This window comes from Monodelphis domestica, chromosome 2, assembly GCF_027887165.1.
Source record: "Monodelphis domestica isolate mMonDom1 chromosome 2, mMonDom1.pri, whole genome shotgun sequence".
Classification (NCBI taxonomy): domain Eukaryota; kingdom Metazoa; phylum Chordata; class Mammalia; order Didelphimorphia; family Didelphidae; genus Monodelphis; species Monodelphis domestica.
The window spans coordinates 80,737,979-80,751,686 of NC_077228.1; the positions used below are offsets into that span (position 1 = coordinate 80,737,979).

The following is a 13,708-nucleotide window of genomic DNA, read 5'->3' on the forward strand; positions in this document are numbered from 1 at the left end:
GGTCAAGAGACGTCATAGTCCCATTGTACTCTACTGTGGTCAGACCACATCTGGATTTTATGTTCAGTTCAGTATGTGATAGTGGTAGGGACAGGACCTGTGATTTCACTGGTATAGGATCTCTCAAGGGAAGAAACTCTAGCAATGCAGATTGCTGCCTTCTCTGCAATGAATACTCTTAGAGAGTTGTTTAGAGTCCTAAGAAATTTAGTAATTTGTCCAGGGTCATACAACCAATATGGGTTAAATATAAAGAGGGACATGCTGGGAATGGGAAATGTTTAATAACCAGCTTAGGATGGGGTAAGTTGGGCAGTATTCTTGACACCCTTTAAAGTTTAATCTACATTATTAACATGTTCTCTATCATTTTCTTAAATCTAAACAATACACAAAACAATAAATCAAGCCCAGATTGAATTGTTGCATTTGCTCATTTTGATGTATAGCTACTCACCCTGAAAATTGAATAAGCCATTCTCTTAAGGCCAGTTTGAAATGACTCCAGTACACTTTGGTGTCAGAAGCAGGACTTGAAGCCATCTTCCTGTCTTTGAAATCAACTTTCTGCCTCTACACTCCCTCTATTCTGCAAGATGCTCTTTAAACAGTAGATCCACAACTCAGAAAGAATCCATAGAAAGGCAATATCACTGGGCTTGGCTTTGCCAATTGCTGCCCACCTGACCTCAGGCAAATTATTTCATTTCCCTAGACCTCAGTTTCCTCCTGAAATTGAGGTGTTGGACTAGATGCCCTCTCTCAGTTCTATCAGTGGTCATCTATTGATCATTTCCAATTCATCCCATGTATATCTTGTTTGTACATAGTTGTTTACGCGGTCTCCTCTGTTAGACCATCAGCTCCTTGAGAGCAAGAACTACATCCTGCCTTTCTTTGAATCTTCAGTGCTCAGCACAAGTGTCTGTTGTCTAGTTATGTTGTTCAGTCATGTCCAGTTCTTCGTGTTGCCATTTGGGGTTTTGGAGAGGTTAGCCAGTTTCTTCTCCAGCTCACTTTACAGATGAGAAAACTGAGGCAAACAGGGTGAACTGAATTGCCTAGGATCACACAGGTATGGATATGAACATGTGAAGATGAATCTTCCTAACTCTAAGCCCTGTGCTCTATTTCACTGTACTACCTGGCTGTCCAAGTATAGGTACTTACTAAATGTTTATTGGCCACTTGAATGACAGTTTGAAGAACCTCATAGATTGATAAGACTAGATGAGAGAAGACTAAGGCAAGACCTGCTCATAGGCTTTTAAATATCTGAAGAGCAGTAATGTAGTTTACTCCAAAGAGTCCAAAGACAAATGGGTAGCAGTTATAGAGAAAGACTGATCCCAGATCAGTATTAGAAAGGGCCTTCTAAGAGACAGAACTGTGTAAAAATAAAATAGGATCTTGGTAAAAAGTGAGTTCTCCGTCATTGGTGATTTTAGGGAACAGGCTGGGTGATCATCAGGGATATTGCAGAAGAGATTTCACACATTAGTTATGAAATTGAACTGTAGAGTTTCTAAGATCCTGTGATTTCCAGCCCACCACTTAAGGAGCCTGTTGTGAAGAGTGAATCAAACTCTCTTTGTCTATCAACTAGGGACTTTTGAGTTAATCAAAAATTCAAGTACCATTCTAGCAAGTGCCTTGTAAACTCTCATAATTAGTGACTGGTAAGGTACTAAGTAGGGGTACTTAAGTTTTTTATTAACTTAAAGCGAATTGATAGACAAAGAGAGTTTGATTCACTCTTCACAATGTGAACCTTGGAGAGACAGATAAAAATGTTCAGGGACCCTCAAGCATTTCCTTTGGTGGCAGGGGCAGGGCATCAGAAGAATTAAGGGCAACTGCATTTTTCTATAGATTGGCATGGCCCAACACCCAAACCATAGAACCACAGGCAGTAGAATTCTTTTTTTTTTTTTAAACCCTTACCTTCCGTCTTGGAGTCAATACTGTGTATTGGCTCCAAGGCAGAAGAGTGGTAAGGGCTAGGCAATGGGGGTCAAGTGACTTGCCCAGGGTCACACAGCTGGGAAGTGTCTGAGACCAGATTTGAACCTAGTACCTCCCATCTCTAGGGCTAGCTCTCAATCCACTGAGCTACCCAGCAGGCAGTAGAATTCTATTCAAGATTCTAGGTTTTAAAATCCAAGGTTTAGTTTTAACTTGGGCCTTGCTCCAACAGGGGATTTTACTATAGTGGTTCTGGCATTTGGAGTTATGTGAGACAGAAAGCAAATACTTATCTCATGGGGGAAGGTAGGTAACTAGGTGGATTGAGAACAAGGCCTAGAGATAGGAGGTCCAGGGTTCAAATCACATGTTTTCTAGCTGTGGGACCCTTGGCAATTAACCCTTATTGCCTAGCTCTTACTTCTCTCCTGCTTTGGTAAAGTTTAAAAAAAAAATGTTTGTCTCATACATAGAACTATAACTAGAGCAGAATGACTGGGTCTTTGCTCCAAGGCACTGAAATTTATTGCAAAAACTTAAGTAACAAATCCCAGTGTCTTAGAGAAAAGGCCCAGGCATTTTTTGCAAAAACTTAAGATAGTGGAGCCAAAAGTCTGGAGTTAGGAAGACCTGAGTTCAATACATGTGACCCTGGGCAAGTCACTTAACCCTGTTTGCCCAAGTTTCTTCCTCTGTTAAAATGATCTGGAGAAGGAAATGGCAAACCACTCTAGTATTTTTGCCAGGAAAAAACCCAAATGGGATCCCAAAGAGTTGGACGAGACTAAAACGTCTGAACAACAAAGTAAAATATGTGCTCTTTAGGCAGTATGGAAAATCCAATACCTTGTTCACAAGGATAATTAGTGAAATAGGAAACTGCTAGATTCTTGAATTGTTAATAATGCTTATTTTGAGACATTATGATAACCAATTACCTCTCCTATTCAACAAAACAAAAACTACAATACTTTTGGTGTTTTTTTTTTCAATTCTGAATTACAAAACTGAATGTGACTTAATTGAGTATTATTTTCCCAAGGCATCAGAATTGCTAGCTCCTGCTCTGCTCATTTATTCCCGCAAGATTTAAGATGTTCTATTTTAGAAATTTGCCTTTACATTAAATAGTTTCTAGCACGTTGTAGTGGGAAAAGTCCTGGATTTATAGTCAGAATAACTAGATGCTAATTTAAATTCTGACATTCATCATAGGCAAATTATTCCCTCATCTCTTTTGAACCTCAATTTCTTTATCTGTAAGAGGGGGATAGTAATGCTTTAATTTCCTATCTTACAAGTAAAGTACTTTGCAATATCTAGTTGTTGTTATTATTCACTATTCTTAGATCTAATTATTTTTTGAATATGTCATCACATCCATTTTTACATATGACAGAATCATATTGTGTTCTCCAAAAGGTTACTCCTGTAGGACCAAAAACATTCTGGTTAGGGCTCAATATTTTCTAAAATATACTTTAAAAATTAAATTTTTCCCAATTACATGTAGATGCAAATTTTAATAATCATTTTCTGACATTTTACAATCCATGTTCATTTTCTCCCTCCCCTCACTCTCTAAGATGACAGGTAATATAATATAAATTATTCATGTGTCATCATGCAATACATATTTCCATGTTGTAAAAGAAGATGCCTATTGCTTATCCAAGATTCATGAAAGAAATAATGTGGAAAATGGTATGCTTCAATGTATATTCTGACTCCATCAATTCTTTCCATGGTAGTGGCTATGAGTCCCTTGGAGTTGTCCTGGAGCCTTGCATTGCTGATAATAGTTGAGTCATTCACAGTTGATCATTGTATGCTATCGCCATTACTGTGTACTGTATTCTCCTGGTTCTACTCAATTCACTTTGGATCACTTCATATAAGTCCTTCCAGGTTTTGTCTGTGATAATCTAGTTTGTCATTTATTATGTCATAATAGTATTTCATTGCAATCATATACCATATCTTGTTTAGGCATTCCCCAATTGATGGACATCCCTTCAATTTCCATCTTTGCCACCACAAAAAAGGAGTGCTTTAAATATTATTATACAAGTAGGTCCTTTCCCCTATCTCTGATCTCTTTTGGATACAGACCTAATAGTGGTATCAAAGGCTCAATACTAAAACAAGGTAGAAAGAGCAGAGTTAGGACAGTCACCTTTGGAGTCCAAACTCTTGATCTATGATTGTTCTCTCGACCTTTTACCTTTATGATCATGTCATGTAGTGAAAACTGGGGGGATTAAGTCATTCACAGTTGATCAGGGGACATCACTTTGAATCTTGGTTCTTGAAGCTCTGTGACCTTGGGCAAGCCACAATCTTTTGAGGTCTTGGCTTCCTCCTTTGAAAATGACAAAATTGACCTCAGAGGGCCCTTCCAGCATTCAATAAATGATTCTATGACTAGCTGACCTCTAACATATTTTCTAGGTCTTAATCTATGCCACTGTGGACCCTAAAACTTAAAATTTAGGAGTCTTTCTAAAACTTCAGTTAGTCTTTAGTAAGATCTTTGAATGATGAAACAGGCCATTCTTCTCTTTTCTGTGTAAACTCTGGCTTGCCTTCTTCCTGATCACAACTAATGTATGTTAGGCCTCTGCTTCATTTCCTTAGTGCTCCAACATATAGGAGGAAAACCTAGTTATCTCACTGACCAAAGATTGAATTGATCAGATAATCAGGAAGCATTTGGTAGGCCTAGATCTGTGCTAGACAGGGTTGTAGAAGTCAAGACTATCTCCTGAGGGGTTTGAGTTAATAATAATATTTATAGAACACTTTATGGTATGTACCTTAAAGGTTCTTTATGCTAACTTCAATATCTAGGAAGAAATCATGCTATAATTACTCCTCCCAATACTTTCATATAGATTAAGTCAGATTAAAAGGAATATCAAAGAGGAAAACACAAATCACAAAAAGAAAACCCATTGCCTAAAGGAGACTGTAATAATCCTGCAGCCTCTGTCCTTGGCTAGAGTTGGGGAATTCTCAAAATCTTGAGATGGAAGTGACCTTGGAGGTATGCTAATTTATCTATTACCCTAGCAAGATATTCCTCTAGAACATTTCTGCTTCCTGGTCATTGAGTCTTTGCTTAAAGATCTCTAGTGAGAGGGAATTCACTCTCTCCTAGGGCTGCTCATTCTACTTTTCTAGATAGTTCTTAGTAGGAATTTTTTCCTGACATCAGGCTTAATCCTGCCTCTTATAAGTTCCACCTATTTTTTATTAGTCCTGTTCATTGAGACCAAGAAAAAAAGCCCAATTTTCTTTCATGTGATGGCTCTAAAAATATTTGGGGATAAAATGGTATATCCCACCTAAATCTTCTCTTCTGATTCTCAATTTCCCTGGATCTTTCCATGGATGCTCACTCATCTGAGAATGATTTTAAGTCTTCTTAAGGGGCAGCTGGGTGACTCAGTGGATTGAGAACAAGGCCTAGAGACAGGAGGTCCTGGGTTCAAATATGATTGCAGACACTTTCTAGCTGTGTGAACCTGGTTAAGGCATTTAATCCCCATTGCCTAGCCCTTACAGCTTTTTTGTCTTGGAATCAATACAATACACAGCAATGATTCTAAGACAGAAAGTAAGGGTTTAAAAAAATAAACAGGATTTCATGGTTACTTATATCTGTATAATCTTTGGAGGCCATCCCTTCTCTTCTACTTTTCCCTAGCTTAGAGCTAGAAAGTTTTTGTCAAGTATGAAAGTCTCCACAGGTACTTAGGAGAAACAAAACTATGGGGGTTACGAAAGCTCTCTAACAAAGCCAAAGTGCTTTAGCTGTTTAGGAGTACTTAAAAAATGAGGTAATCCTGGAGAAAATGGAAACTCACTGGTGAACAAAGGAGTTTTTTGACTATAGGTTAGGTGTGTCATTCATTTGGCCATTTTTGTCAGGTTACAGTCCCATTTTATATTCGGAAAAACAAGAACAGGTCTATGTGACTTTCTATTAGTTCCCAGTTTGGTAGATGGAGGTGTCATCCGCATATCTATGATATCTGAAATAATGAAATTGAATGAGATTATCCTGGTAGAAGGCTGAGAAAAAAGAGAAAGCCTAAAGCAGAATCTCAGGGGCTCTCTTTACCTACAGCATATTTTTTTATTTACTGCTTTGGCCCCTAACTCTGACTTTTCTCTCTGCTTCTAGATGCATTTGCCTTATTTCCTGCTTTGCTATGTTGCCTGGACAAGCCCATCCTCCTCAAGTCTTTTAGAAACAACTACTCATTCCTCAATCAAAGAATAAACAAGTATTTATTAAATGCCTTCTAATGCTAGGCACTGTGCCAAGTACTGAGCATACAAACTACAAAGAAGAAAATAATCTCTGCTTTGATGAGATTGTATTCTAACCACGGAGGAAAAATACATATTTATGAATATATGCAGCATAAATACAAAATTAATAAATACAAGTATGTTTTTATTCATCCTTCATTTTTGAAGAAGACCAATGATATCACAGTGAGTGACATCTTGGCTCTAAGTGAACTGGGTTTTAGTGAAGCATAATTGTACAGAATTGTCAGCCTCACTCTCTCTTTTTGTCATATGAGTCTAGGGGCAATACAAAAGTCAAGATGACTGATTATGACTTTGGCATCTTCGATGGCTGACCAAGCTCTAAGCACTCCACAAGGTTCCTTTTAGTAGACTTCATGGCCATTGAACCAAATTGTTTTCATCTGCCCATTTGGCCAGGAGAAGTCTCCACATGCTTGGAGTATACATCCCCTAGATTACCCACAGGTTTAAAGCCTGTGGGCTACACTCAACCTAGTTTAGCCAATCTGCCATGATGTTGTTTAGGGGTGTGGCCACTGTGCCTGCTACAGCTTCTTGGAGACCCAGGTGAGAGTTGGGTGACAGTTGGATGAGTGAGCCACTCTGAAAAAAAGCTCAGCAAGCCCTCTCACCAGTGGTGAGCATTTGAGGGGATCAGGAGAGGTTTCATATATAAGATGGTGCCCAAGCTATATTTTAAAGGAAGAGGGGACTCTGTGAAACTGCCATGGAGGATCAAATGAGCTAATATTTGTAAAGCAGAAGAAGCCTGGGATGAGCAGTTTGAAGATTTGGGCAAACAGTTTGACATCCTTGAACCTACAACATAGTTGAAACCTCAGTCCTGGACACCCTTATTCTTCTAATCCTTCTTTTTTAAAAATCGGTTACTAAGAATATGTCCCCACCCTGCTGCCCAAGAAGGTTGTTCTGAAAAATATTCTAAATTAATTAAATAAAGATTTCAGTCCAAGAACATTGTTCTTCTAAAACCAACAGATAAATAAAATGGCAAAGAACTGGAAACAAAGTAGGTGCCCATTGATTTGGGAATAGATGAAAAAGCGGATATATGCACGTAGTATGGAATATGATTATGTAGGAATAAGGGAGGAACACAAGGAATGTGAGAAGTGCATGAACTGATGAAGAAAAATCATCAGAACCAAGAGAAAAGTATACAATGACAGGAACAACAATGAAAATGAACAGATCATTAAGAGGAAGTTGAATTATGAGTAATGGAAAATACAAGTGATTTAGAGAAGAGATAATGAAGCATATCTCCACCCTTGAGGCAGAGGTGTAGAGGGGCTCCTAGGACAATATATTGTATTTATTATCACATAGCAGATGTTTTTTCTTAATTTCTTTTTTTTTTGTCACAAGGGAAGTCTCATTCTCAAGTTTAGGAGTAGGAAATGACTATGATACTTTAGCCAAAAGGGACTAATAAAACAAAACAAAACAAAAAAACAGACCAGGAAAAGCTATCTAGGGAAATCTCAATCCTCATGATAACAAATAATTTGAGATTCTGGGTATGAGAATTTATTTTTCATATACTGAATTAATTTCTATGTCAGGGCCCCCTAGATTAGAGGAGCTTCCTCTTATCTACAGATTTTCACACTTTCTTTGTCTTTTTTTAAACAAAATTTGGTTGATTAAAAAAAAGGGAGACAATGGATATGATCTCCATCTGCTATGGTTTGGGGAGGGGTTGGGAGTTTGAAGGACCATCTCCTAATTATTAGCTATTTACCAATTAGAGATATCTTGGGAGATTCAAGGGAGGGACTGAATAATGAACTACCAGACTCTATTTATAGACCTTTCCAAAGGAATTTTGGGGTCTTTGGTCATTCAAGGGGGCCACTGACATCACTTTATTGGTTAAAATGCTAGCCTAATCAATAAATTGATATTCTTCTCCCAAACCAGTCTCTCTAATAATTTTAATCATAACATGGAAATTCTGGAAAATCTCAGTCGTTAGGATAATAAATATTTTGGTTTTCTTCCTCTAGTACAATGAGTTAGTTTTGGAGGTCTCTAATCTGTCTACATTCAGACTCCCCAGATCTGGAATGGAAGAAATAGTTTGGTCTAGATACTGAGAGCTTTTACCCTTTTAAGCATCTGCTAGAATATGACTCAGTGAAGTGGGGCAACTCCAGTCCTTCCCTAGGCAAACTTCCTTCTTGTTATACTGTCATACTTTCTTATATACGTTTGGGTTGCTATGGCCCAGGGCTGTTGTATGTCCTTACAAGCTGGGGTGGCATACTGTGGATACCAAACTCTCCTTTTGGCTCTGCAGAAAGGCTACTGTAGAGAAGCTCTAAATTCACTGGGCCAGCTACACCTCTCCTTTCAGAGGGTTCAGATTGGACTCCTCTACTACTATCAGCTTGAACCCCCATTTTGGTGTGTTCCCCTCACTGTTAGCCTGCAGTGGTTACTACCCAATTTTATTTAATCACTTTACATCGATTAGTCTTTACAAAGATATTTATTGCAAACATATAGCAAAAAGAGATGTTATAAGCATTTGCTACTCAACAGCTAGGCATACACTATCCCTTCTGCCCCACCCACCCCCCATGTCCCTTGAAAAAGTGGAATTAGATTTGACTTAGTATTAGACTATATAGTGTTCACCCTACCAAGTTCATTTGCAAATGCAGCGTACTTAGTAGGGAGAAGAGTCTATTGGGCTGGGTCTCAAAGGCCAAAGGCTGTGCCTTGGCCCCTCAGTGATGAACTGCCTGGCTACAAAATCTGGCATGGATTCCATACCCAGGCCTTTCTGGTTGCTTGCTCTCCTGAGGCTTTCACGCCCATAGGGTAAGAGCCAGGTCTAATATCCTTCACCTAAAATCAGAAATAATGGACACAGCAGGGACAGAAGCAACAGTGGGGTTATAAATTAATGAGCCATATGCTTGGAACATAAGTGCCTAAAGGGTTTCCCACCAAGGGCTGATTCTGCCCTCTTTTGAACACATCTGAGAGGAAAAAGCCAAAGAGGCAGACCAGTCCCTGATAACACTTTTTATGGGTTAAGACTAGTTATGAAGGTTGTGAGATGGTTGACTCTAGAGTGAACTGGCACTGTCCTGATGGTGAGGACCTGAGTCTGTGGATTTGGCTTCTTTAGGCAACATCAAGGTTAATCACAAAGTCATTTTGCCGGGACATGCCAAGGAGACCTGCCTTTCCTACAGTCAAAGCCAACTAAATGGAAAGCCTATAAAGGATGGCTTGGTTCTATTCTTTTGATTTTTAAAAATAAGTTTTTATTGATGTCTTCTGTTTCTTTACATTATCATAATTTTCTCAGTTACTGTCCCTTTCCCTTCTTTAAGAGTCACCCCATGTTACAAATAGCATGTTTAAAGAGGAAAAATAAGTAAGCACAACTGATTGACATATTGACAAAGTTTGTAAACCTGTGAGATATGTAACACCTGAGAGTCTCCCATCTCCACAAAAGGATGAGTTGGGGGATGTTCTCTCATATCTCTTTATTCAAGTCCTGCTTGGTCTTTATAATTTTTGTTACATCCACTTTTGATAACTTCCTTGGTGTGTAAACCCAGTATTGGAATCTCTGGTTCAGAGACTGAACATTTTAATCACTTTATATAATTTAAAATTGTGTTCCATAAAGGCTGCACCATTTCACAGTTCCACCATAGTGTATCTATTATTGTATGACCCCATCCAACATCAATTGCCATTTTTTGGTCATTTTTTACCAATTTGCAGGGTGTGAGGTAAGACTTAAGGGTTATTTTAATTTTGATTTTGATTTTTCTTATTAATGATTTGGAGTATTCTTTCATATGGTGGTGGTTTTACTCTACCTCAGAGCAAGAACAAGGGATTCTATGTTCTACGGGGAGATCAAGACTGGGGATATAATTTTAGTACAGTTTTAAAAATTGTCTTCATCATTACTATCTCTATTGAGATTCCTTTAGACTGAAAGGTGAGACTCCTTGAGTAACTGCTCAGTTTTGGCTCACTTCTCCAGGGTCTCTATAGTAACATGGATATAAGCAAAAAGAATCAGACAACTACAGAAGGCTAGAGCCTATGAGCTTGCCTCTGGCCAGAGGCAGTGGTACTATGTGGTCCACAAACAGGAATGATGATGATTTGAGGAAGATTTATTTTTTAAATGGCTGAGAATTGAGAACAAACATGTACTCAACTAATCATGACAACAGAAAAAGAATTCTGCAGAAGTCATAAGACCTGGGCATGAGTCCCAGCTCTGACACCATTTATAGGACCTTGGGAAAGTTAGCTTAGCTCATTTTTCACATCTGTAAAATCTATGAATGACCCAATTGACAATCATTATTATTAAGCAGTCTTGCATATGTCTCTGAGGGGTTAATTTAGTCTGAGCTTCCTCTTCCCAGGGCCCAAGGTAATTATAAGGGAGAGTGTTTCCCCCAGATGTTGAGGTAAAATGTTTTTCCTTTTGTTCTTGCTATTATCTAAGTAAATACCTTTTTGTAAAAGCTACTATTTTTCTATTACTTAGAGAGACCTGGGGCCTGGAGGCTAACAGAGGGGGGAAACATACTGGAATGGGAGCTCAAGTCAATAACCAAAACTACCCTAAATCCTCAGAGCATATCTCTAGAACTCTACAAGGGAGATGCTATCTTCTCATTTTAGAAGAGTTTGTCTAGGTTGGTCCTGCAAATTGCAGGGGGAAAGGCACTAGTAGTTAGAAAAAGAAAGAAAGGGGTTACATAGAAGCAGGTGTATGAGCCAAGTTTCAACAGACACAAGGGCCACGAAAAAGATGGACAAGAATACTTGGAACCACCAACCTCACTGGACCTTTGTGACTCAAGTGGAGCATAAAATAAGAGGATTGTTGATTTAGAATTGGAAAGAACCTCAGAAGTAGTCTAGCCCAAATTCCTCATTTTATAGATAAGGAAACTTTGGAAGCCTTAAGGTACTATTTAAATTTGGATTATTGGGGGCAGCTGGGTGGCTAAGTAGATTGAGAGCCAGCCCAGAGAGGTCCTGGGTTCAAATTTGACCTCAGCTACTTCCTAGCTGTGTGATCCTGGGCAAGTCACAACCCCCATTGCCTAGCCCTTACCGCTCTTCTGCCTTGGAGCCAATACACAGTATTGATTCTAAGTCGGGAAGGTATGGGTTTCAAAACATTTTTTTTTTGGATGATTGTTGTTATTCTTGTTGAGATTGGCAGGTGGTACAATGGATCTAGTTCAGATCTAGCCTTGGAACATCTACTACCTCCTAGGTTGTCCTGAGGACAAAGTGAGATAATATTTGTACACCATTGCAAATCTCAAAGGGTTATGCATTAGTTAATTATTGTTATTCTTATTCCGTACACATAACAGGCCATCTCCCATCCAGATACCTTTGCAGTTCTCAGAATATTCTTCCTCAGTTTTCTAGAATCTCTAGTATCCTTCAGTGCCCAGCTCAAGTGCTATCTTCTACACAAGGTCTTTTCTGTTTTATTTCCAAGATTAAATACAAAAGCCTCCTCCTGTCCCTTCAGCTCTTTGTGCTTTAGCTCCACCCTCCCTTTCTAGGCTCCCAGGCTCTCCCCAGTACACTGGAATAGAGTCAGGCTGGCCTCCTTGTACATTACCTTGGAAGGGATGAACTTAATAAGTATAGATTAAGCGCCTCCCCCATTAGAAGGGGAAAAGGTGGATAAGCATTTATATAGGGGCAGCTAGGTGTAAGAGGGGAAATGATGACACTGGCTGTAAATGAATAATTTTATTAAATCAAAAGTATTAGGGAAAAAATGTTAAAACAGGAGAGAGACTTACAGGTTCCTTTCCTTGCTGCTCCATCTAGCTTGCTATTCTGTGGCAGCCAGTAGGGCCCCCCAGCCCTGCTCACAGGGAAGTCCAGTCAGCAACAAACACAGAAGAGAAGAGGCCAAAATCTGCTCTTGCCTCAGTTTATCAAATTTTGTCTCCACCTACTAACTCTTACACTTTGGGCTCTGGAGCCAACAGTGGCTTCGGGGAGGGGCAGGGGAGTGCAGTCCAGGGGCCGGTGCTAGGACGTCCCCCTGCCCTGTCTCATGATCCCTTGACTCTGTTGCTGCCTTTTTCTGACTGCCATTCTCTCCTTGTGACCCAATTCACTCAATGATTTCTTTCACACAATCCTCAAGTCAAGTTCAGGCTCATGCTGGATAGTCTACAGGAGATGTCAGCACCTGTGTGACCCCAGAAAAGGGGGGTAGGTTGGTAAATTTCCTTCACACATAGGCGATACAGCAGATAGTGCTGGGTTCAAGTGTGTGCAACCCTGGGGAAGTCACTTAGCCCATTTGTCTCAGTTTCTTCAATTATAAAATGAGCTTGAGAAGGAAATGACAAACCACTCCAGTATCTCTACCAAGAGAACTCCAGATGGGGTCAGGAAGAGTCAGACATGACTGAAAGGACCAAACCACCCTCATTATTCACTAGGTACTATACTAAAACCTTTACAAATATTATCTCATTCAGTTCTCATAGCAATCCTGCAGGGGAGATACTGTAATTATCCCCATTTTATAGAAGGGAAAACTGAGGCAAACAAACTGAGGTCTTTGATCTGGCCCTAGCCCTCTATCTTCTGCAGCACCTCAGCTGCCTTACCAGGAGCTCTGTGGAAGCAGAGGATGTTTTCTGCCTTTCTTTGTTATCTCTGGCCTTTAGCATGGGCCAGGAAAGTAGGGGGCCCTTAAGGAATGCTTCTTGACTTGATTTGACTTGCTTGTTATGTGCCAGGTACTGGTGATACAAATACATGATTGTTTCCTTGATTTGCTTACTTTGTACCAGGCAGGAGGAACACAAGTACAATGAATGAAACAATCCCTATTCTTAAGGAGCTTCCATTCAAACAGGGGATACAACAAATACATATACAAACCAGTGGTTTTCAGTAACCCTTTTCAGGGGTCTGGAAGGCATAAAAGACATAAATGAAAATAGAAAAACCATTTTCATATTATTATGAGATTTTAATGTGTTTAATATCTACAGATAAAACCCACATCAGTAAAAACTCTTTGGGGAATTCTCATTTTTAAGATCATGAAAGGAATTCTGAGACCCAAAATTTGGGAACCACTGATATAAATACATGGAATAAATATAGAAAATCCATCCCCACTTAATTTAGCATTTAGATATATACTCACATTAATTTGAATAACTTAAAGTTGACTCTGGCTTTAGGAGTTGTACAATCAAATCACAATATCAGAGTCAACTATCATTTAGTCCAACACACATCTGAAGAAAAATCCCCAATTATTAGGCCATCCAGCCCTTTCTGACTTGTATTGGTCTCATTGTTTTATGTGTCTTAGTTTTCTCTCTCCAGCTAGATTCTT

General features: G+C 39.2%; 1 long non-coding RNA gene across 1 annotated transcript in view; it reads left to right on the plus strand.

Moving 5' to 3' along the window:
- LOC103099218 (uncharacterized) overlaps positions 1 to 8,454 on the plus strand; it is a 43,946-nt gene extending 35,492 nt beyond the window's left edge. The window contains exon 3 of the long non-coding RNA XR_008916121.1: positions 6,155 to 8,454. This is a non-coding gene — a long non-coding RNA (uncharacterized LOC103099218). The remainder of the gene's footprint in view (positions 1 to 6,154) is intronic.
- The last annotated feature ends 5,254 nt before the right edge of the window (positions 8,455 to 13,708 follow it).